Below are 24025 nucleotides of genomic sequence, written 5' to 3'. Positions count from 1 at the left end.
TGAGGTTGGGGCGCCTGTGACACATCCCACTGGACAACTGGCCATAAGGATCTGGCCCTCAGGAGAGAAGCTGACCCCACGAGAGGGCTTTTGGAGCATCCTCAAATATTCTGTGATTGAAGCCAAGTAGTGAGAGCATTCGCAGAAAAAAACAGAATCAGAAGAAAGGAAAGCCTAGAACAAAACTCAAGGAAAACTAAAACTCAAGTGGAGCTAAGGGGAGTGGCCAGAGAGGAAGATGAAAACCCAAGACTTGTGGGTCACAGAAGGCAGAGGAGGGGAGAGTTTCAAGGAGGAAAATCCAACACTTATGGGGCACCAAAAGAAGAGAAGGGAAGAGTTTCAAGGAGGGGACCAGTGTCTCGTGTTCCTGACAGGAGAAAGAAATGCCTGGAGAAAGAAATGATTGAATATCTACGTCAATATTGAAAGTGGATTTAGCATGAGGCTACTATAGTTTAAGCTTCAGGGACCCTTCATAAGCTTAGGAAGGGGCCCTAGAAACTTCGTATTTGTAATTGTTTTATTCTTCCTAAAGAGGGACTCAAAATTCGGAAACTTCAGGGCCTATCACATTCTTACCAGTATGATTTCATGGTTAAGAGCTTAAAGCCTGGAGACAAAAGAAGCCTGTTTTCCCTTTCGCTGTTTAGTAACTTTGGATGGGTCACATTAACTTTCAGCCTCGGCTTTCCTCAGTTGTAAAATGGGAATAACGTTTCCTACACCTATAGGGTTATAAGGCTCAAATAGTACCTACACAATGCCCCATACATAATCGATGTTTATAAGCGTTAGCTACCATTGTCACTCTTCTCGTTGTTGCCAGAACAAGACAATAAACTCCTTAAGAACAGGATGTGGCATCCCCCAAAGCCCATCACAGGCACACAGACATACTTGCCAAGTGAATACTCCACTCTCCCCCCACTCTCTGCGTGTTTAACTAGAAATACAACTTTAATTATATTCTTAGTGCGACACACATACGGTTGGCTTTTCAGCAAGATGCCAGTAGCACCTTCCTGAAAAAGGGTGCATTCGTCTCAGTGTTCCCCCTTCTTGGTGAGCCCCGAAACTCACAGATCGTTTGTCTCCCGCACCCCGCCGGCTCCACTTTCCCAGGTCAACCTGGGACAGACGCGGAGATAACGCACTGACCGCGTTAGCATTGTGTGTGCCACTTAAAAGGCACTCAAGGAATAAGGGATGTTAGTACATTTTCCCCCACCTTTCCTGGCCCGCACTCATTGCCTGGGGGCTCAGCGGGAGCCGCGTGGGGGCGGGGAGGTGGAGGGTGCGGTAGCGATGGAGCCTCACCCAGTGCTTTCGCCTCCTCAGCGCGCTCCCCCGGCCCGGCTGGGTTCAGGGGTCCCTCCGGGCCGCTGGGGCGGGCTGGAGGCCGGGAGCGGGTAGTTGACGCATCCGCCGCCGCCGCAGGAGGCGGAGCGCTGCACCTGGCGGCCGGTCCTCAGCGCCCGGCCCTGAAACGGGTCCAGCCGGTAGTGAGCGGCGGCGGCGACTGTGAGGCCCGGGCCGGGGAGGAGGAGCAGCCGCAGCCGGAGAGAAGGTCGCGCCGGCGGGAGCGCTGGGCCCTCCGCCTCCGTCCTCCGTGGCCCCACCCGGTCCGCATCCCTCGCCTCGCCGCGCCCCGCCCAGCCCGCCGCAGCCCCCGAGGAGCGCGCGAGCAGCCCGGGATGGTGCGCGCTGCCCCGACAGCCGCCGCCCCGGGGCCCCGAGCCGCCGCCCCGCGCTCCGGGGACAGGGCTCCCCGCGCCCCGCGCAGCTGAGCGCTGCCGCCGCCGCAGCAGGTGAGTCGGGCCCGGCTTGCGGAGAAGGGGCTCGCAGACCCGCCCTGGCCTCCCCCGCCCCGGCCGGGCCCAGCCGGAGGGCGGGTAGGCACCTCAGCCGCGCACACCTGCTGCCGGGAAAGGGGATTCGGGGCCGGGGCTCGGAGCCGAGCGTGCGCCGCTGTCTCCGCTCGGGCCTCGCTCGCCCGCCGCTCCCCCCCTCCCTCCCCCGGCTTCCGTGTCGGGTGTCATCTTTGTGGGGTGCTGGGGGAGGATGCCGCCTGCGCCCCCAGCGCGCCCGGTGCTGGCAGCACTTCCGCAAACGTAATTGGAGTCGGGAAAACAAAGGCGCTGCTCAGGGAGCCCTCGCTGGGCGCCCACAGCTGCTGCCGCGGGTGGGGACGGGGGGTGGGCGCCGATGCCCGGGTCCTCCTCAGCCCGGGCCGACCCGCGCCCTCGCCGTAAACATCCCTGGGAAAAAGGAGGAGGTGAGAACCTCCACACAGCCCCAGTGACAAGGACGTGGCCACTTGTGTGGCAGGAGGAGGAAATTGACAACGTCTGCCCTCCCAGGTGAATACGGAAAAAAAATACCTCTCCTCTGCCTGCCACCATCCTAGCAGACATCCCCCACCTCGTGCTTTACTTCCACTTGGTCTAACATGTCTCTGGAGCCCTTTTGAGATACTACTGGGGGTTGCTAGTCTTTCTGGGTCATATTTATTGCCCATAGAGCAATTTTCCTGCAAATTTAGGTAAGATGGTGGAAAATTACGAACGCAACTTTCCCCCTCGTTAATCCCATCCCCACATGGACAGACAGGTGGGTTAATTACCCTTATGCATTCGCAACCACCTACGTTTCTTTTCATCCCAAAAAGATTGACTAACCACCTCACAGAACTACTGGAACATATAATACCTTGCTTATTAGTGTACAAAAGACTTAAAGAGTTGGGGTTCTAATCTCAACTGGTATTTAAATAGTTGTGTGTCCTTGGGCATGTCACATCTTCCTGAGCCCCAGTTTTCTCACATGGAAAAGAGGATGGTTGGATATTATAGTGGCCAAAATTTCCCCTAATCCTCTAGAAGTCCATGATTTTCTAGAAATCTAACCTCTTAAGTATAGATGAATGTGAAGGGTAGGTAGACATACAGTTGACTTAACATATGTAATACAAGGAGATGTGTACTTGGTAGGTCCTTTCCCCAAGATGTGGGCACTAGCCAGCTAAAAGTGTATGCATCTGTTTTAGCCTTGTTAAGTAAAAGAGGATAGGATCCTCCTCTTTGGGAAGCTTGGCTTTTGACACGTCAAGCTGCTAAGCAGAGGTGGAGGATATTGTCAGTTGTGTAGTGGTAGTCAGATGGCTTGTATTTATCACAAGGTGTAGGTAAAATTTAGGATTGCTTAGGGGAAGGATGGGACATTGTTAATGAGCCCAGTGCAGGATGCTCTGGGGAAATAGGAGAGAGCATCACTTTAATAATGCATTAAAGCTACTAAGTAGTTGTGTGTCCTTCATGTTTACAGCAGTTTATTTCTAAGGCACTTTCCATGTCTATACAAATAAATATAAAAGCGTGAAGGCAAATAAAACACAAAGACAAAAAGCAGAGTTCACAGGTATTTGATGGTGTGGGTATTGGATCACCAATTCCGTCATATGTAGTGTCTGGATTATTAACAGTATTAAGGCATTTTTTCTGAGTACTTATTATGTTCAAGACACCATCTTAAACATTTAATATCTAAATCTCTGTAAGATAAGTCTTTCCCCTAGTTCTGTGCATGACAAAAAGGAAGCTCAGAAGGGTTAAGCAACTTACACAAACCACATAATCAGTAAGAGGTAGAGTTAAATTTGACCTCATGTTTCTGGCTCCAATGCCCAGGAAATTTCCACATGGTGTCCCTCCCTAATCAGAACCCATTAAGTCTCTCCACCTACGCAGATGCCTTCCTTAGCTTTGTGTCTTTGAAAATTAACTTGATTTCAATGTACATGTATTATGTTAACATTTAGCCGTGTAGGATAATTTATATATTTATTACGTATGTATATTAATGTGTGTATATTTACCCTTTTGTCCTCACCAGTTACAGATTGAAGGCAATATGAGGCTGACAGGTTTCTTTGTTTTACTTCCTTTGACAGTAAATCTTAATTTGGCAATCTCATTGTAGGGAAAGGAAGAAATGCAATAAATGTGTGTCTGCTAGCTATTTTGTACATCGGCTGAAAAATCAACATGCTGTCTATTAAATGAAAAAAATGACCGGGCAAGGTGGCTCATGCCTGTAATCCCAGCACTTTGGGAGGCCGAGGCAGGTGAATCACGAAGTCAGGAGTTCAAGACCAGCCTGGACAAGATGGTGAAACCCCATCTGTAATAAAAATACAAAAATTAGCTGAGCATGGTGGCGGGCGCCTGGAATCCCAGCTACTCAGGAGGCTGAGGCAGAGAATTGCTTGAACCCGGGAGGTGGAGGTTGCAGTAAGCTGAGATCGCGCCACTGCACTCCAGCCTGGGCAACAGAGCGAGACTCTATCTCAAAAAAAGAAAAAAACAAAAAAAACTAGCGTCAGAAGAAATTTATATACATTTGTTTAAACCTGCATACATGCACACATATGCCTTTTTGTCCCCAAACTGTTGACAGTAGTTTTTTTTTTTTTTTGCAGGCAGAGTCTCGCTCTGTTGCCAGGCTGGAGTACCGTGGCTCCATCTCGGCCCACTGCAACCTCCGCCTCCCGGGTTCAAACTATTCTCCTGCCTCAGCCTCCCGAGTAGCTGGGATTACAGGCACATGCCACCACGCTCAGCTAATTTTTGTATTTTTAGTAGGGACGGGGTTTCATCATGTTGGCCAGGATGGTCTCCATCTCCTGACCTTGTGACTCCCCTGCCTAGGCCTCCCAAAGTGCTGGGATTACAGGCATGAGCCACTGCACCCAGCCGACAGTGGCTATCTTCAGGAAGTGAGACAACATGGAGAAAAGAGGATGTTTTTGCTTTTTACCTTATAAAGTTATGTTTGGGCTTAAAATTTTGTTTTTGGAACAAGCATGTGTTCTCTTATTATATAAACTAAAAAGGAAAACAAAAGATGATTAGAATTAATTGATTTTATAAAATCCAAAGTAAGATAAAATTGAATCTGCCTAAACTCTTATGTTAGGGAAGTGAAATGAGACTCAGGAGATCAAAGTGAAAGGTGGCATACTGAGAATTGGGGGGTAAAGGGTAAAGAGTCTCAGGTGACTGGCTTTTACTTTTTCTAATAGTAACTGTAGCATATTCTACAACTCCTGTTTTCCTCCTCAATAAGAATGCTTTGGAGCATACACAATTTATCTGCTTGATTAGAGGTGATAAGAATTTCTTTCTTCCTGGTCTTGCTAGTGGTGGCTGTCTTTGGAAGCATGATTGTTCTGTACAGAACAATCTGGTAGAAGGTAGGAGTTGGAGAAACCAATTTACCTGCTGTGTCATCTCATGAAATTATGGCATTCTGGATGACTTTAGGTATAATTATTTTTAGTAACAATTTAGGAGCAGCAAGTTATCATAAAGTTAATCTAATCTGATGCATATGTACTTGTTAAATACAGTCCCATAGTTCTATCCAATTCTATGTAAAATTAACTAAAACCACTGCTTAGAATCCTTAAAAATTAATACATTTCCCTGCCCAGACTCAGAAATCCAGAGCCATAATACATTCAGACTTTTCACAATCAAGAAAACACATGCTTAAACTTGGTTAATTATCATTGTGGTAGTAGGTAATCTTGAGAAAGAGGGAATTGTAAAAGTATTTTACAGAAGAGATATTCTCACAATTTTAGGTATTAGCCAACATTTCATTTTAGGTTCTAATTATGTTTTAGGCAGAAGGAAATCTCCATCTTTTAATTTAGGAAACTTTGTTCAATAGGTTGTCTTTAAAGGCAGAAATCAAGTGCAAAGTCCTACCCTACTACAAGGTCAGTTTGGGTAAAATTTGTTCCTCAAACTCAACTAGCATGGCATTTCCCTGGGCATAGCATTTTTGATTCCTGGGAAAAGCAAACACATCTGATGTGAATTCTGTGTGGGGCGATGAAAACACCTTAATGCCTCCACCAAGAACATTTCCTTTGAGTTTATAATTCCTCCATGTTTAATTATCCAACATTAGCTATCTGTTCCCATTTACTCTGCTGGCATTTTGGGGGGTGAGAGGGGCTTGTGTCAGCCTGATTTGTTTTCCTAAATTCTGAATGATATGTTATCCAGTACTTAGCCCCACTGCTGGATTCAGTAACATTTGCTTTGTAGCTGTTTTTGATTGCCCACATTTGGATGATATTTATTTACTGTTTTTGCAAAATGGCATTGTCTCAAGTTGGCTGGGCAACTTTTGGAAACTACCAGAGTCATTTGTTCAGACAAGTGATGTTTGATTTGTTGGTGCAGGGGCCAAAACAGAAAAGCCAACCAAATAATAAATAATTACAAACATGGAACACCTAAACCTTGAGTCTATGTGTTAATATGTGTCTGCTATAGTTACTGGTTGCTATGTTATGGCTTTAAAAAGAGCACACCCTCCCAAACCCCCACCTCTACCTCAGCACCAACAAAAACTACATCCCAATGTTGTATGTATTCAAAGTAGCCTCTCTCTGCCTTGATCCATTATGATGCAAATCTAGTTGAGCCACGTGTTGATGATTATATTGAAGAGATGTGAGTGAGAGTTGTGTATTACCTTGTGACCTGGTGGTCCTGCTGCATTTTAGGATGGGAGGGGCGGGGTAGAATGGGAGAGAATAGGGCAAAGATGGGAAGAAATTCACACCCTTAAAAAACCATGTTCAAGAGATGTGGAAAAAAATTGAATTAAGGGGGGCAGAGACGTCTTTCTTTGACATTTGTTGTGGGGCATGTTTTAGAATGGGAGACCAATTCAGGAAACATTTGGCAAGTACAAAACAGGAAAGTCCAACTCTGAATGACTCTGAGGAAATGTTTGGAAGCATTTTGATCTGAGACCAAGAGTGGGATGGGGGAAAGACAGGGACACTATGAATCAGCAGTGGGCAGAGTGAGCTCTGGTGTGTGGCTTTGAGGAGGATAAAAAGGAGGAACTGGTGCTGCCTGAACAAGCCCGATGTGTGGGTTAACCGTGCCAAAGGAAAGTGAGTGACAAGCCTGGACTGGTAGTTAGCAGTCTGTGTTGGTTATGTAGAGAGACCTTCTTCCACAGGCAGGTGCACTCCACTCTGCACGGGGCCTGCTCTCTCTGAGCTCCAATAAACCAATGTACGGTGAGCCCTGCTATACTGTGGGGTGAAGAGGAGAGACATGGCAGGCAGTGCCCAGGATTCCGGGAGAAACTGAGCACTGGAGCAGTGACAGGAGTGGGTCCCTGTGAGTCATGCTGGAAATTCTTAACTGTTCAGGGCACTTTTAGGGACAAAGTTAAGGTAGAACATACTTGGCCTCAAGGTACACAAGGTTTCTGTCATGTAGAGCAAAGGAAGAAGCCACCACACCAAACACATAAAGCAGAATCATACAAAGTGACATGCATGCTGCCTATGACTTTTAAGAAGTACTGTGTTCCTGGGGCCTGTCTGGGGGGTGGGGTGGCAGGAGGAGGGAGAGCATCAGGATAAATAACTAATGCATGTGGGGCGTAATACCTAGGTGATGGGTTGGTAGGTGCTGCAAACCACCATGGCACACGTTTGCCTATGTAACAAATCCATATGTCCTGCACGTGTGTCCTGGAACATAAAATAAAGAAGTGCTGTGTTCTTGATTAACATGCTCCAATCCAGCAAAGGCAAGCTTCTTTAGCTATTATGGAGTGCCTTTCTTAATTCTATTTCAAAATCATGCCTGTGCAATTGTATTTAACTAATGAACAAATATGCCCCAATTCACATTTATAAGGGAGTTTAAATAAAAGACTTTATTATCATTCTTTTGAATGAGTAAACATGACACGTTTCAATTTTATTTTCTGTATAATGAGGCTCCCTGTAAAAGGTGTCCATATCTTTTAAGAGTGTCTCAAAGTCCTTGTGACAGTCCCTTTCAATTCCGTATACTGGGAAGCACAAGGCATTAGATGAATGATCAGACCTCAATTTAGTAACTCTATAATTTTTCAGGAACTCTGGGAACAAGGACATCCCAATTGTCACTCAAATGTTTTATATTTAAAATAATTCCTTTTTAAATATGTATTTTTAAAGTGATAAATAATAATTTTTTAAAAATCCAGCCAAGTATAAGAAAAAAATTAAATAAGTCCTAATTTTACTACTTAGAGATAATCCGTGATAACATTTTGGTGTCATTTTCATCGAGTCTTTTTCTAAAATACATTTTATTTGAGCTACATAGATTTACAAATATAAGCTGTACTATATCTAGAGGTTTGTGTCCTGCTCTTTCATTTAACATGATGCATTTTCCCATGTAGTTAAGTTCTATTTTCCCATGATATGGATATAAGATTTTATTTTTCTCTATAGCTTATTTACCTATTTTCACCATAACTTATTTAACTGTCATTATTGATCACTTACTTCGTTTCAGTTGTGATTGTTGTGAAAACTGTTGCAATAAAAATCTTTACATTTAAGTCTTTCCTTTTCAGAAAGTTTGTGTTTTTACTCTCAGTGAATGACAGTGCCTGTCAATTCTCATACTCACCAGCATTGAATATTTCCGTTTTAAAAATTATTGGTATGGTATGTATGTTAAAGTGTCTATCTTTTTTATTTTTATTTGTTTACAGACAGGGTCTCTCTCAGTTACCCAGGCCAGAGTGCAGTGGTGTGATCCTAGCTCACTGCAGCTTTGGACTCCTGGACTCAAGTGATTCTCCTGCCTTGGCCTCCTGAGTAACTAGAACTACAGGTGTGAACCACCATGCCTGACTCATTAAAAAAAAAATTTGTAGACATGGGATCTTGCTTTGTTGCCCATGCTGGTCTTGAACTCCTGGCTTCAAGAGATCCGCCTGCCTCTGTCTCCCAAAGTGCTGGGATTATAGATGTGAGCCACTGTGCTCAGCCACTTTTTTCTTTTATGGGCTAAGTAATAAACCTTTTTCTGAAAGTAATTATATCATTAGAATTGATAGCTTATGGTAATTCTCAAGTTATCAGAACCCTAACAGCAAAATAAAACAATTTTAGATTACATATATGGGAATGTACTAAGGATATAAATTATTCTTTTGGACTATAGCACATTTAGGGGATGTAAGTAAAAATAACTGATGATAGTCCAGGGCTATAGGAAAATGTATTATAAACCTTGAGATCTATATTCTGGTCTCAATTGTAAACTCATAAAAGGTCTGAGAAAGAAGCACCCACACATTTCTGTTTAAACTGCCTTGTCTCGTGTATAGATTGTGCTTTATTTAACCCTCTTAATTTCCTCAGTGTCTAATAGTGTTCGAATAGCTCTGTAATGTGAACTGTTACTTGTTCCTCCCACTGGGCTTGTTCTAAGACAGGAAGCTTATTTGAAATGTAGAAGGAAATGAAGTTCTGGGGCCTACTTCAAATTTATATTATAAATTATGCTATAGATTGGCACAATATTTAATCAGGAGTCTAAAACAAATAGGAATCTGCTTCATGATGGCTGATAAGGTCTGACAAACCTAAATTATAAATTTTTAATTGACATTTGATTATTTTCTTCCACAAAGTGAAAGTGAAAATCTAGTTGGTCTTTATTACGAAAGCCATCTTTATGCTTATAAGCTATTTCCTCCAACCCTTAAGAGATCAAAATAATTTGTTCCTTTTTCACCCTGTTAGCAGGTTGAAAGGAAATGTTAGAGAGGATTTCAAGTCCTTTCTTTCAGATTTATGATGTTACAAATATAAGTGAAATGTTTCTACAGAATATTTTATTTTAAGTGAATAGTTATTTCTTTCCTGGAGATAATGAATTATCATTCCAGTCCATATTACAATAGGGTGTTCTCCAGTGAACCAGTGCCTCACAGCCCCCATCAGGCTGTAGACATGAAAACAGACATGAACATAAATTCATGAGCACAGATGGATGAAATGCTAGCCTAGTTCAAGGGTGGTGCCAGATAATTCTGGGAAAAGTGCTTTTGGCATAATTGCAAAATAAGACCCAGAGTTTTAATGAAATATCTGGAATAAAAGTACAACTACCACCAACACCAAATGTTCGTATATTGCTTTTAGATTAACAGAATGCTTTCTCATACTTTGTTTCATTTAAGCTGTAGAACCCTTCTGGGAGTTAATTGACTTAAGTTTGTATGGAAAAAGAGGCTTAAAGAGGCACTGATTTATCAAAGCCAGGGGGATGCTACTGGGACTTCTTTTGACTCTACTTCCTAAAATTAATTTTTGATCACATTAAACTTTAATAAAAATTTATATGTATATTGTCATCAGGTACTTGTCAAAATAAACAGTATTGAGAGCTTACAGGGGTAAAGGGCAATTGTTATGTTCTAGATTCCTCCCTCAAGGGGTATACAGTCTTGTTGGGCAGACGAGATATCTGTAAAAAGATAGCAATAAAATTACCTATAAATCCTACAGTAGATGTGAGAACAATCTCTAGAAGTAGAGGAAGGAGTCAGGAAAATGTTTCAAGTGTATTCTATTTCCAGATATTATGAAAGGTCCCATTAGATACAGTGAATTCATAAAGTACTGTTTGTTCTGAAATGATACCATCACAGGACTTCAGTACTGGATCATTAGCAATAAGATCAGTACACCAAAATAAAAGTTCAAATGTTGGGAAATCCTTAGCAAGGTTGCAGTAGCAAAACCCTGCCAATCTATTCATCCTTTCAGATTGGCTCGAGGCCCCACCCCACAGACCCTCTGTGTACATCACCTGTGCTTGCTCCTGTTTGAACATTTAGCATAGGGTGTTGTGATTATGTGTGCCCCCGTCTTCTTCTCGCCTCTGGGTGTCATGACAGGGACTGTGTGGCCTCCAGCATGTGTCCTACCTACTAGTAGGTGCTCGATCTATAGCTGTAGGGTTTTTTTGGTTGTTCAAATGAATGTATTTTTTTCAGTATAATTCCATTGTATTTTGTGTTGTGTCGTCCCTCAGCCTGGTATTCAAGGCCCTGTGCCATCTGTTGCTGTCTGGGTGGCCTCATATGCCCTTTAGTCCTGGGATAAATCTTTTACAGATCCTCTGCTGCCTTTTCTTTCCTCTACCCTGGAATAGTTTTCCCACTCATCTTTGCCTAAGTGAATCCTGCCCATCTTTCAGAGTTCAGTTTAAGCCCCTCGTTTTCTTGACAACCCTTGTCTGAAGTATGGACACCCTACTTGGAACTCCAGAAGCATGCCTATTGTCCCTAATATCTTTTAGTTAATAAGTTATATAGGGCTATGTGGCTTTTCTTCCATTATTATTTGGACTTTTCATTTAACCCTTTAGTGGGGTGTGTGTGTGTGTGTGTGTGTGTGTGTGTGTGTGTGTGAGAGAGAGAGAGAGAGAGAGAGATGTGTTTTAGGCTTATCTGGTCAATGATAAAGCAAGTCTTTGAGGCCTAAGACCTAACTTTTGGCATCCCTGTCTCATAGCTGCACAGTGCATTGAGCAGCACTGCTACTCATTCCCTATGTGACTTTGGGCTGGTTGTTTGCCTTCTCTGTGCCACAGTTTCCTCATCGGTAAAACTGGGAAAGGAATCATTTCCACCTCAGAGAACTGTTGTGAGTATGAAATGAGTTAATACATGCTAGGTTCTTAGCAAGTGTTACTTAAGTGTTATTGTATTGTAGTTGGTAATAATATGATAGTATAATCCACTGAATCCCTGTTAAAGTGCAAATATGTTGTCAAGATGGGGCAACCAAGGTTGTGGATCAGCTTGCTTGTGATCTAGCAGTAAGGTTTTACTAGGAGACTTGGAAAGGCCCACCAAGAATGATAAGATGATAGGGCACAGTGGCCCACACCTGTAATTCCAGCACTTTAGGAGGCTGAGGCAAATGGATCACTTGAGCCCAGGAGTTCAAGACCAGCCTGGGCAACATAGTGAGACCCTGTCTCTACAAACAACTAAAAAGAATAGCCAAAAGTGGTAGTATGTGCCTGTAGTCCCAGCTACTTGGGAGGCTGAGGTGGGAGGATCACCTGAGCCCAGGAGGTCAAGGCTGCAGTGAGCTGTGATTGTGCCACTGCACTCCAGCCTGGGTGACAGAAGGAGCCCCTGTCTAAAACAGACAAAACAAAACAAAAAAAAGAATGACAAGGGTGCCAGGTTCTAGTTTCTGGGAAGAGTTTCAATCCCAGTGGAATGCTGCTAGTAGCAGCTCTGGGGAGCCCATGGGCAGTGCTGAGTGCCTGGAGGGCTCAAGCTGGAAACTGGGCTGACAGGACTCAGACCAGTTTTGTTTCTTTCATCATTTGGCTTTGCCATAAAGGAACCATGTCAAAATACTCTGAAAGGAAGAGGAAGATTCCAAAATAGTCATTCATCTTTGCACAGATCAGTGCCCTTGTAGCCTGTGTGACTGTTATAAAACTAACCTTATATATTCTTTTCATGACATTGGCTAAATGTCTAGCAGATGCTAAAGCAATCCTGATGGAAAAAAAAATCTATGGGAATTGACCTTGCACACTGTTTCTCTGGAAAAAGCTCTATCCTGGAAGAAGTTGGGGGTTGAACTGAATGTTCGAGTGCGGTGTGTGAATACCTTGATTCTAATGCTCTTTTACAGTGATTTCCCTGTGTCTATACTGGTCATAATTGCAGCAGTATGTTAGAGTCCAGCTCTCGGGACTCACGTTTCCCAAAGCCATTGAGAATGTTGGCCAGTAACAGTTGACAAGACAGAGCTGGCTGCAAGGGTTTGAAAAGTGAATTTCCCTGCTTCGCAGCTTCAGCCCTCGTCACTAGGCAATACTGAGTTATGATGGCCATGGCACAAGGAAGAGTGTCCCTTCCGTGGTATCCAGGGATTGTTTCCTCTCCATCACTGATAATTATGTCACTGCTGTGTTATAGCACACATTCTCGTCATGTTTGTAAATCTAACCTTTGGCAATTATTCCAAATAATGTATTCGATCTCAGGGTTTCTTTCTTCAAAAGTTGAATCCGTTTTCATACTCTCATATATTTGTGGATAACTCGATATATGTTTGAGCAGTTTTAATTTAAATACATAATGAAGAAAGCTATCAGTTTTAACAAGAATGATTTCATTGCCTCTCATCAATAATTCAGAAATACCTGCTATTTGAATGACTCATTGTAGGTACTGGTAGGATAGCTTTCCAGGTTTTAGAAGTCTGTGTTATATTTTCACAATAGTTGTATTGATTACTGTCATAAGACTGTGCTAGGTGAGAAGACTTCTGCTTTCCTAAAAAGTAAACAAAGCCTTCCTTATCTGATTAGGATTAACTGCAAACCTGCAATAGAGAATATTTCCCAGAGAAGATCATAAAGTTAATTCTGTATATAATTCTAAATGTCTTCTTAACTCTAGGTTTTCAAGTTTCTTTTTTTAAAAAAGCATTAAGACTCAGACATTAAAAACAAAATATTAACTGAATTGATTCATGTTCATTGCCCACTGTCTTAGTTTGCTCAGGCTGCTATAACAAGATACCATATATAGACAGGGTTTCTTGAACCACAGTTTATTTCTCACAGTTCTGGAGACTTGAGAAGTCCAACATCAAGGTGCAAGTAGACTCTGTTCCTGTTGAGGGCCCTCTTCCTGGCTACCAGATAGCCGCCTTCTTGCTATGTGGGTAGAGAGAGAGTTGCCTCCTCTTATAAGGGCATTAATCCCATGAAAAAGGTCCCATCTCTTGACCTCTTCTCAACCTAATTACCTCCAAACGGGGCTACCTCCAAATACCATCATATTGGGGTTTAGGGCTTCAACTTATTAGTTTCGGAGGGGCTGTAGACATTTAGCCCACATCAACCTCTCAATAAACAAAATCTTTCACTTTATAAATAGATTGTCTCATCCAGCATATAAATATTTTTACTACTCTTTGTACTTGTTCTGTCATTCCTTATGACAAGTTAAATACAATCCACTTCAGCCAAAGATGCCCTACATTGGGATATACTTGTTTTTGGTTTCTTTTTGTCCCTGATCCTGTGATTACACTTTATTTATTATGCTATATTTCATAACCGTGTTTGTAATGTGATTTCTGCATGTTTTGGTTCCTTTTCACCAAAATCTAAATATGACTTGAAAATATTGAGTAAAAAAAATAATGACCTGAGTTTAACAGTTTTGTCTTTTGAGATTTGAAATTCATATAAAAGTTACTGAGTATGACATTTATATATGTGATACTGAATGTCATATTACAGAAACATTTCCATAATGACTTTGTATTTGTTGATACCGTGAGAGCTACTTAACATCTGGACTTATGTAACCAGAGAAACCTTGTGTAACCTTATGATACTCAAAAATCATTTGCATAAGGTGGAGAGGAAAGAATATTTTGGGAGAAAATCACTCATCAAGGTTTACATCAATATCTTAATGTAAGATATTTCCATTTTTGAATTAGCATATGAGCATCAGTTCTTCACAATCACTTGGACAATTCAGGAAATTATGCCTGTTAAAGAGGACTTTGTGTCCTTCTCTGATCTACCTGGTGAAGATTCAGCAGATGATTTATGTAGAATAATTAATTAAAGTTCACTCTAAGGCCCCTGATTAGAATTGATGTGGTCAGACATTCTGTACAACTCTGAAAAATGTTTAGTCAATGATAGAAGGGTGTTAGTAGTTGGCTTTAATGTCGTTTGTAAAGACAAAACCCACATGAATGCATATTTCTTTCTTAGTTTTTATTTTTAAAATGAGAGTTATAGATGTTTGAAGTTAAAAAAATGAACATGTTTACAAGGTTTGTTACAAACCAAAACAAAAAAACAGACTTCTGTGCTCTTTTTATTTCTCCTCCCAGAGGCAACTACTTTTTCTGCAATTATTTTGATATTCACCTATTTATTTATTTGAGACAGGTCTCGCCCTGTCACCCAGGCTGAGTGCAGTGGTATGATCATAGCTCACTGTCCTGGGCACCTCAGCCTCCCAAGTAGCTAGGACTGTAAGCATGTACCACCATACCTGGCTAACTTAAAAAAAAATTTTTTTTAAAGATGGGATCTCGCTATGTTGCCCAGACTGGTTTTGAACTCCTGACCTCAATTGATACTCTTGTCTTGGCCTCCCAAAATAGTAGGATTATCACCTGTATGTCTTTAAATAAAATTCTTGTATCTATATTTCTTGACTTTAATTTTATTTAAAGACACTAGATAATGTCTAGTGTCTTCCCACTATGGAAGAAACCGAGTTTATTTTGAGATCATTGTGGATTCACATGTAGTTGTTAGAAATAATAGAGCAATGTCTCATGTATCCTGTACCCCCTGACTTTTCCCCAGTGATAACATCTTGCAAAACTATAGCACAACAGCACCATTGACATTGAGGCAGTCAAGATACAGAACATTTCTCTCTGTCGCCACCAAGGTCCCTCATGTTGCCCTTGTGTAGCCACCTCTACTTCCCTCCTGTTCCCACTCTCTAATGAATTCCTGGCAATCACCTGTCTGTCTCTATTTCAATGATTTCATCATTTCAAGAATGTTATATGAATAGAATCATACAGTATGTAATGTTTTGAGGTAGGATTTTTCATTCTATAATTATCTGGAAATTTATCCAGGTTATTGCATGTATCAGTCGTTTGCTCCTTTTTATTGCTGCATAATATCCCATAGTAAAGCTGTAGTACAATTTGTTCAGTTAGTCCTTCCATCCTTTGAAGGGCTTTTGGGTTGTCTCCACTTTTTGGCTATTATGAAGAAAGCTGCTGTAAACATTTATGCACGGGTTTCTGTGTGAAAATAAGTTTTCATTTATCTGGAATAAATTCCCAGAAGTGTAATTACTGGCTTTTATGGTAATCATGTATTTAGTTTTATTAGAAACTGCTAAACTGCTTTCTAGAATGGTGTACCATTTTACATCCCCACCCACAGTGTATGAGTAATTTGGTAGTTGTGCCTCCTTATCAGAATTCAGTGTTATCCCTATTTTTATTTTAACCATTCTTACAGACATGTAGTGATATAGCATCATGGTTTTAATTTACATTTCCCTAATCATTAATGATGTTGAACATCTTTGCATTTGTATCTATGCATCTATATATCCTGTCTATCCTCTTCAGTGAAATGTCCCTTTATGTCTTTTGTCCATTTTCTAATTGGATTGTTTGTTGAGTTCGGAGAATTCTTTACATATTCTAGAAACTAATCCTTCGCTGGATTTGTGGTTTTCAAGTATTTTCTCACAGTCTGTAGCTTGTGTTTTCATCCTCTTCGCAGGATCTTTTGTAGAGCAAAAGTTTTAAATTTTAATGAAGTCTAACATTAGTTTTTCCTTTTATGGATCATGTTATTGGTGTCAAGTCTAAAAACTCTGCCTAGCACTAGAGGCTAAAGATTTTCTTCTTTTTTTTTTTCCTAAATGTTTTATAGTTTCAAATTGTATAGTTAAGTTAATGATCCATTTTGAGTTAATATTTGTATAAGGTGTAAGACTTAGTTAGAGGTTATTTATTTATTTTTTTTCAGACAGAGTTTCACTCTTATTGCCCAGGCTGGAGTGCAACGGCTCTGTCTCAGCTCACTGCAACCTCTACCTCCCAGGTTCAAGTGATTCTCCTGCCTCAGCCTCCCGAATAGCTAGGATTACAGGCACATGACACCATGCCCAGCTAATTTTGTATTTTTAGTAGAGACAGGGTTCCTCCCTGTTGGTAGGCGGGTCTCGAACTCCCGACCTCAGGTGATCCGTCCACTTCAGCCACCAAAGTGCTGGGATTACAGGCATGAGCCACCGTGCCTGGCCGAGGTTCATTTTTTTGCCCATGGATGTCTGATTACCTCAGCACCATTTTTTGAATGGTTACCTTTCCACCATTGAATTGTTTTTGCATCTTTGTTAAAAAACAGTTGGGCATATTTGGGTGGATTTATTCTGGGTTCTGTATTCTGTTCCACTGATCTATGTGTCTGTCCTTCTGCTAATGCCACACAGTCTTAATTAATGCACAGCTATATGATCTTTTTCAAAACTGCTTTAGCTATTTGTTTCTTTCCTTTTCTGTATAAATTTTAAAATCTTGTCTATATCTACAAAAATATGTTGCTGAGATTTTGATAGGAGTTGTGTTAAACCTGTATATCAATTTGAGGAGAATTGAAATTCATAAACATGGATCCATTTATTTAGCTCTTTGATTTCTTTCATCAGCATTTTATGGTTTTCAGCATAAGGCCTTGTACACATTTTTTAAATTTATACCCAAGTGTTTCTTTTTTAAGCAATTGTAAATGGTATTATAATTTTGGTGTCCATGTGTTCATTGCTAGCATATAGAAATACAATTAATTATTGTATGCTTATCTTGTATCCTGTGAACTTGCTGAACTCACTTATTAGTTCTAGAAGTTTATTTATAGGTTTCTTGGAATTTTCTACCTAGTCATGTTAACTGCAAATAGGGACAGTTTCTTTGTTTTTGATCTGTATGTCTTTTGTTTTCTTTTATTTCCTATTGCACTGGTGAGAACTTCCAGCATTGTGTTGCATAAGAATGATGAGAACAGACAGTCTTGCCTTGTTCCCTATCTTAGAGAAAAAGCATTCAATCTTTCCATTAAGTGCAATGTTACCCATGGGTTTCCGTAGGTGATCTTCATCAAATTGAGAACATTCCCCTGTGTTCCTATTTTTCTGAGACTTTTTACCTCAGAACCTATTTTCTGAGACTTTTTCAAACGTTTATTTTATCAAATGTTTTTCTGCATTGATTGGTAAGCTGAAATAATTTTTCTTCTTTAGCTTATTAACATGGTAGATTGAATTGACTGACTTTCAAATATTGCATCAGCCTTGTATTTTCGGAATCAACCACACTTTGTCATGGTGTATAATTCTTTTTATATGTTGCTAAATTCTCTTTTCTAATATTTTCTTAAGGGTTCTTGTATCTAGATTTACCAGGGATATTAGTAGTTTTCTGTTTTTTTGGACAGTCTTTTTTCTGGATATAGTATCCTGTATTGACAATTCTTTTCTTTTAGCACTTAAAAAAAATTGTGCCACTTCCAGTGTCCATGGTTTCTCAGAAATCTGTTATCATTTCAATTGTTTTTCTCCCATTGGTAAGTTGTGTCTCTCTGCTTTCAAAAATTTTTTCCTTGCCTTTAGTTTTTAGAAGTTTGATTGATGTGTTTTGGTGTGGGCATTTTGTTTTAGGTTTATCCTGTCGAGATTGCTCAGCTTCTGGAATCTGTAGGTTTATGTCTTTTGCCAATTTGAGAAGTTTTCAGCCTTTACTTCTTTGACAACTTTTTCACTCCCTTTTTTTCTCCTCACCTTCCAGGACTATGATGACATGAACATTAGATCTTTAGTTACAGTCCCATAGGTCCTTAAGGCTCTTTCACTTTATTTTCTCTCTGTTCAGATTGTGTAATTCCTATTGTTCTGTATCCCAATTCACTCATTAATCCCTCTGTCCCCTTTATTCTGCTATTAAGTGTATCCATTAAGATTTATTTTGGTGGTTGTATTTTCCAGTTCTAAGTTTTCCATTTTTTCTTACATTTCTTTGCTGAGACTTTCTGTTTTTTTTGTTTTGTTTCAAGCATGTTTGTAATTGCCTATTTAAGCATTTTTAGGATGGCTTTTAAAAAATATTTTAAATTCAGGGGGTACAATGCGTGTTTGTTACATGGGTATATTGTGTAGTTGTGAGGATTGGGCTTCTGGTGTACCCATCACCCAATTATTGAACATTGTACACCACAGGCAATTTTTTAGCCCTCATCCCCCTCCCATTCTCCCCACTTTTGGAGTCCCCAGTGTCTATTATTTCCAAATGATGGTTGTTTTTAAAATGGTTGTCATTCCTGTCATCTCAATGTTGGCATCCATTGATTGTCCTTCTCCATTCAGTTTGAGATCTTCCTGGTTCTTGGTGTGATGCATGATTTTTTATTGAAAGCAAGACGTTTTGGGTATTATTTTATGAGACTGTGGATCTTATTTAGACCTTCTGCTTTAGCTGACTTTTTCTGAAAATGCTCTGGCAAGAGAAGGGAGGATGCTGCTTTATTACTGCCAGCTGGAGGTAGAAGTCCAAATTCCTCACTCAGCCTCTGTGGATACCTGAAGGTGAAAGACTTTTCATTATTGTGAAGTGGAGATGGGCATTTCAGCTCCCCAGCAGGCCTCCTCACATGGCCTTCAGTGATACCCATTGAGAGTGAGGGGTGGACCTCCTTACTGCTGGCCAGTGGTAAAAGTCCTGATTCTCTACTATAACTCCTGACATCACCCCAGTGGGGAAAGGTAAGGGTGCCTTGTTACCAACAGTTGGGTTGGCAGTCCAGGCTCCCCATGTAATCTCCACTGATACTGTGGCCTCATTACTGCCTAGCAGGGATGAAAGTCCTTGCTCCTTTATCTTCTCTGATCCCACCTTAGTTGAGGGGTTGGGGACTCCCCATTATAGCCTGGTGAGGGCAGAATTGTAGGCTCCCCGCTCAGCCTTTGATGGTGTGGGCAGGAGTGGGAATAGGGTTATGGTCATTTTTTCTGTGGTATTTGGCTGCAGTCGAAGTTATTATCTAAAGTTCTCTGTCTTTCTAGACTGCCCCTTTCCTGGTTCATTAGATAGAGCAAGCAGGCACTTGTTAGGGCTTTTTGTTTGCACCCATCGTCACCCATCAGTATTTCTTGGTTCTTCAGCTCCATTCATACCTGTGTTGTTCCTTGGGTACCAAGGTCCATAGCTGGTCTGCCTTTTTTTGTCTATCTTTCAGAGTCTTCTATGTTTACTTTAAATATTGTTGTCTAGGGTTTTTAGTTGTACTTAGCAGAAGTGATAGAGAAAATTGTGTCTACTCCATCTTCTTGGAAGAGAAGTCTACCACTATTTTTTTCTTTTTTTCTTTTTTTTTTTTGAGACAGAGTTTCACTCTTGTCACCCAGGCTAGAGTGCGGTGGCACAATCTTGGCTCACTGCAACCCCCACCTCCTGGGTTCAAGCGATTCTCCTGGCTCAGCCTCATGAGTAGCTGGGATTACAGGTGCCTGCCACCATGCCCAGCCAATTTTTGTATTTTTAGTAGAGATGGGGTTTCACCACGTTGATCAGACTGGTCTTGAACTCCTGACCTCAGGTGATCCACTCACCTCAGCCTCCAAAAGTGCTGGGATTACAGGTGTGAGCCACTGTGCTCTGCCATGTCTACCACTTTTAATACCATAACTTAGTTTGCCTGCTTATTATTTTTCCATAAGTGGAATCATGTGTTCAGTGATCTTTTTTTCCTGCTTCTCTTAGTCCATATTATGTTTGTGAGATTCATCCTTGTCACTGCATGTAGTTGTAGTTTGTTCGTTTTTACTGTTGCACAGTATTTCTTTGGATGGAAATACTACAGTTTATGTATGTGCTATAGACAGGTTGCTTCCAGTTTTGAACCATTAAAATTATTCTGCAGTGAACATGTTTATAGATGTTTTTCGGTGAATATACATGTCTTTTGGTTGTCATAGGGTGTTACACTCAAGATTAGTAGCTATTCCCAGTTTTTAAAGTAGTGTATCAATTTACAGTCCCACCAGCAATCTATGAGAGTTCTAGTTGCTCCACATCCTCATCAACATTTGATATTACAGATTGAGCATCCCTTATTTAAAATGCTTGGGACCAGGAGTATTTTGGATTTAGAATTTTTTCAAATTTTAGAATATTTGTTTTATACTTATCTGTTCAGCCTTCTAAATCCAAAAATCAAAAATGCTACAATGTGCATTTCCTTTGAGTATCATGTTGGCACTCAAACATTTAGAGATGCTTATTTATTTATTTATTTATTTATTTATTTATTTATTGAGACAGAGTTGCACTCTTTTGCCCATGCTAGAGGGCTGTGGCGCTATCTCAGCTCACTGTGACCTCTGCTTCCTGGGTTCAGGTGATTCTCCTGCCTCGGCCCCCGAGTAGCTGGGATTACAGGTATCTGCCACCACGTCTGGCTAATTTTTTTAGTTTTAATAGAGATGGGGTTTTGCCACGTTGGCCAGGCTGGTCTCGAACTCCTGGCCTCAAGTGATCCACCTCCCTCGGCCTCTCAAAGTGCTGGGATTACAGGTGTGAGCCACCATGCCCAGCCTCAATCTTTTTTATTTTAGCCATTTTTAGAGTATGTTACGTTATTGTATTCTGGTTTTAATGCTTTCACTGGCGATTAATCAAGTTGATCATCTTTTTACATATTTATTGGCCATTTGTATAGGCTCTTTTGTGAGGTGCCTATTCAAGCTTTTTGCTTATTTTTCCTATTGGGTTACCTCATATTTTCCTACTGATTTTTTTCTATTGACTTTAAAGAATAAATTTTTATATATCTGGATCATTCTTTTATTACATATATATGTGTGTGTGTGTGTGTGTGTGTGTATATATATATATATCTCATCAAAATATCTTCTCTCACTCTTTGACTTGCCATTTCAATCTTTAATGGTAGCTTATGAACAGAAATTCCTTTTTGTTTTTTTTTGAGATGGAGTCTCACTCTGTCGCCCAGGCTGGAGTACAGTGGTGCAATCTCGGCTCACTGCAACCTCCGTCTCCTGGGTTCAAGCAATCTTCCTGCCTCAGCCTCCCAAGCAGCTGGGATTACAGGCACCCACCACCATGCCCAGCTAATTTTTGTATTTTTTCGTAAAGATGGGGTTTCATCATGTTGGCCAGCCTGGTTTCGAACTCTTGATCTCAGGTGATCCTCCCAAAGTGCTGGGATTACAGGTGTGAGCTACTGCACCTAGCCAGAAATTCTTTTTTTTTTTTTTTTTTGAGACGGAGTCTTGCTCTGTCGCCCAGGCTGGAGTGCAGTGGCGCAATCTCGGCTCACTGCAAGCTCCGCCTCCCGGGTTCATGCCATTCTCCTGCCTCAGCCTCTCCGAGTAGCTGAGACTACAGGCACCCGCCACCACACCCGGCTAATTTTTTTGTATTTTTAGTAGAGACGGGGTTTCACCGTGGTCTCGATCTCCTGACCTCGTGATCCGCCCGCCTCAGCCTCCCAAAGTGCTGGGATTACAAGCGTGAGCCACCGCGCCCGGCCTAGAAATTCTTAATTTTAATGTAGTTCAATTATTTTTTCTTCTTTAATGTTTAATATACTCTGTGTCTTATTTAGTAAATATTTTCCTATCTATAAATCTTTAAGATATTTTTCTATGTTTTCTTCTAAAAGCTATGTTATTTAATGTTTGACTTTTAAATCTGTAATATATCGGGAATTGATTTTTGTATATGATGTGAGATACATATATCTGTGTATTGTTGCTCTTGTTCTTTATTTTCCTAAGAAATTGCCTCAAACTTTTCTTTCATATCATCTCTTAATTTTTCATTTATGCTATAATACTTATAAATTCCAGAGCTTTTTATTCAAGCATTCCTTTTATCTGCCCATCCTTCTTCTTCTTTAAAAATATATATTATTCTGGTATTGTTTCATAGTTGCATGATTTTCTGTTATTTCTGAAGATATTAATAATATATTCAAAAGTATTTTCCTTTTTACTTGGCTTCTGATTTCTCTGGACTGATAGTGTTTCCTGTTTTGGTTCTGCTTTTCATGTAATAGACTTTCCTCAAATGTCCTCAAATTTCCTCAAATGTCAAATAATCCTTGGTAATTACTCATATTTAGTGGAAGGTCTTGATAACTCTGAGCTCCTGTGTAGGGTCATTGGGTTGTGTTGTTTAGTTGGAGAGGCTTCAATATAAGCATCTAGAAGTCATTCCTCTTAGGCTAACCAGATTTTCTAGAGAAGAGGCTTTAACTTTCCTGCCTAGAGGATGGAAGTCTTGCCAGCCTCTGGGAACCTCCTGAGGAAAGTGGGATGGGGAAAGGGGCCAAGGCTCAGAATCCAGGATGTGTATGTTCACTTGATGCCCTGCTTTCAGCATGGCACCATTTACAACTCTGCTTGGTGCTCTATGGCCAGAAAACCTCTGTGTTTCTTGTTTGTTTGTTTTTGTTTTTTGAGACAGAGTCTTGCTCCGTCACCCAGGCTGGAGAATGCAGTGGTGTGATCTTGGCTCACTGCAACCTCCGGCTCCTGGGTTCAAGTGATTCTCTCGCCTCAGCCTCTAAAGTAGCTGGGATTACAGGCACCACCTGCCACCATGCCTGGCTAATTTTTGTATTTTTAGTAGAGACAGGATTTTGCCAAGTTGGCCAGACTGCTCTCGAACTCCTGACCTCAAATGATCCACCCACCTCAATCTCCCAAAGTGCTTGAATTACAGGCGTGAGCCACCGCACCTGGCCAAAACCTCTGTGTTTTACTTTCCAGAGGAAAATAACCTGCATTTGTTTGGGGTTTAGACTTTCAGTCAGCTCTATTTGAGCACCTCCCCACCCCTGCCACCCCCCCACCGCACACACACACACACACACACACACACACACACACACACACACTCTCTCTCTCTCTCTCGATCTCACACATACACTCTTTCTCTTACTTGCAGATAAATCTAATATAGCTAACTAATGAGCCTTTCAGGGATTCTGAGTAGTAAATTTTATTAGTTCTTGGCTTTCCCTATAATCAACCAAGGTTTTAGTTTTCTCAGATCTACCAAGTCTTTTACCAATTGTTTACTTTCTGCTTTCCAGAATTTTATTTTATTGCTATTATGTGCCCTTTAATCTTTCTAGCTTGAATTATGACTTTTACAGTGTGTGTGTATGTTTGTGTGTGTGTGTTTATTGTCATTTTAGTGGGTTCAGGGAAGGATTCAAACTACATGTGTTTAATCTGCTCTCTTTACCCAGAAGTATCACATAATTTTAAACATTTGAAACCCAAGAAATGTTTCTTTCAATTTTGAGCTCAGGAATTAAATTAATTTAGAAAATAGACTTGAGGGCAAATTATTTGTTCTTTTCAGATGATAAAATGGAATTGGAGCCGCTGAGTTGGATAGGTGAAGGCACTAATGATGAAGGGAAAATAGGTATAGAACATTAAAGAAAGTCATTTATAGCTAAGCAGCAAAAGATTGGATTTTGCTTTTCCT

General features: G+C 40.9%; 1 protein-coding gene across 5 annotated transcripts in view; it reads left to right on the top strand.

The window, feature by feature from the left end:
* The first annotated feature begins 1663 nt into the window (after positions 1-1663).
* The window catches only part of MFSD6 (major facilitator superfamily domain containing 6), a 93921-nt gene continuing 71559 nt past the window's right edge, over positions 1664-24025 (top strand). For 2 of the 5 annotated variants that reach the window (XM_032755125.2, XM_032755127.2), the window contains exon 1: positions 1664-1811. The gene's annotated coding sequence lies outside the window, so the exon portion shown is untranslated. Of the gene's footprint in view, positions 1812-2215; positions 2364-24025 lie in introns of those variants that run through there. The other 3 variants (XR_009213907.1, XR_009213905.1, XM_032755126.2) reach the window with 2 other exon arrangements.

The sequence above is a fragment of the Hylobates moloch genome, unplaced genomic scaffold, assembly GCF_009828535.3.
Source record: "Hylobates moloch isolate HMO894 unplaced genomic scaffold, HMol_V3 SCAFFOLD_1, whole genome shotgun sequence".
Taxonomy (NCBI): domain Eukaryota; kingdom Metazoa; phylum Chordata; class Mammalia; order Primates; family Hylobatidae; genus Hylobates; species Hylobates moloch.
The sequence above is the reverse complement of the archived record's forward strand: the minus strand, read 5'-3'. Positions and strand labels throughout refer to the sequence as shown.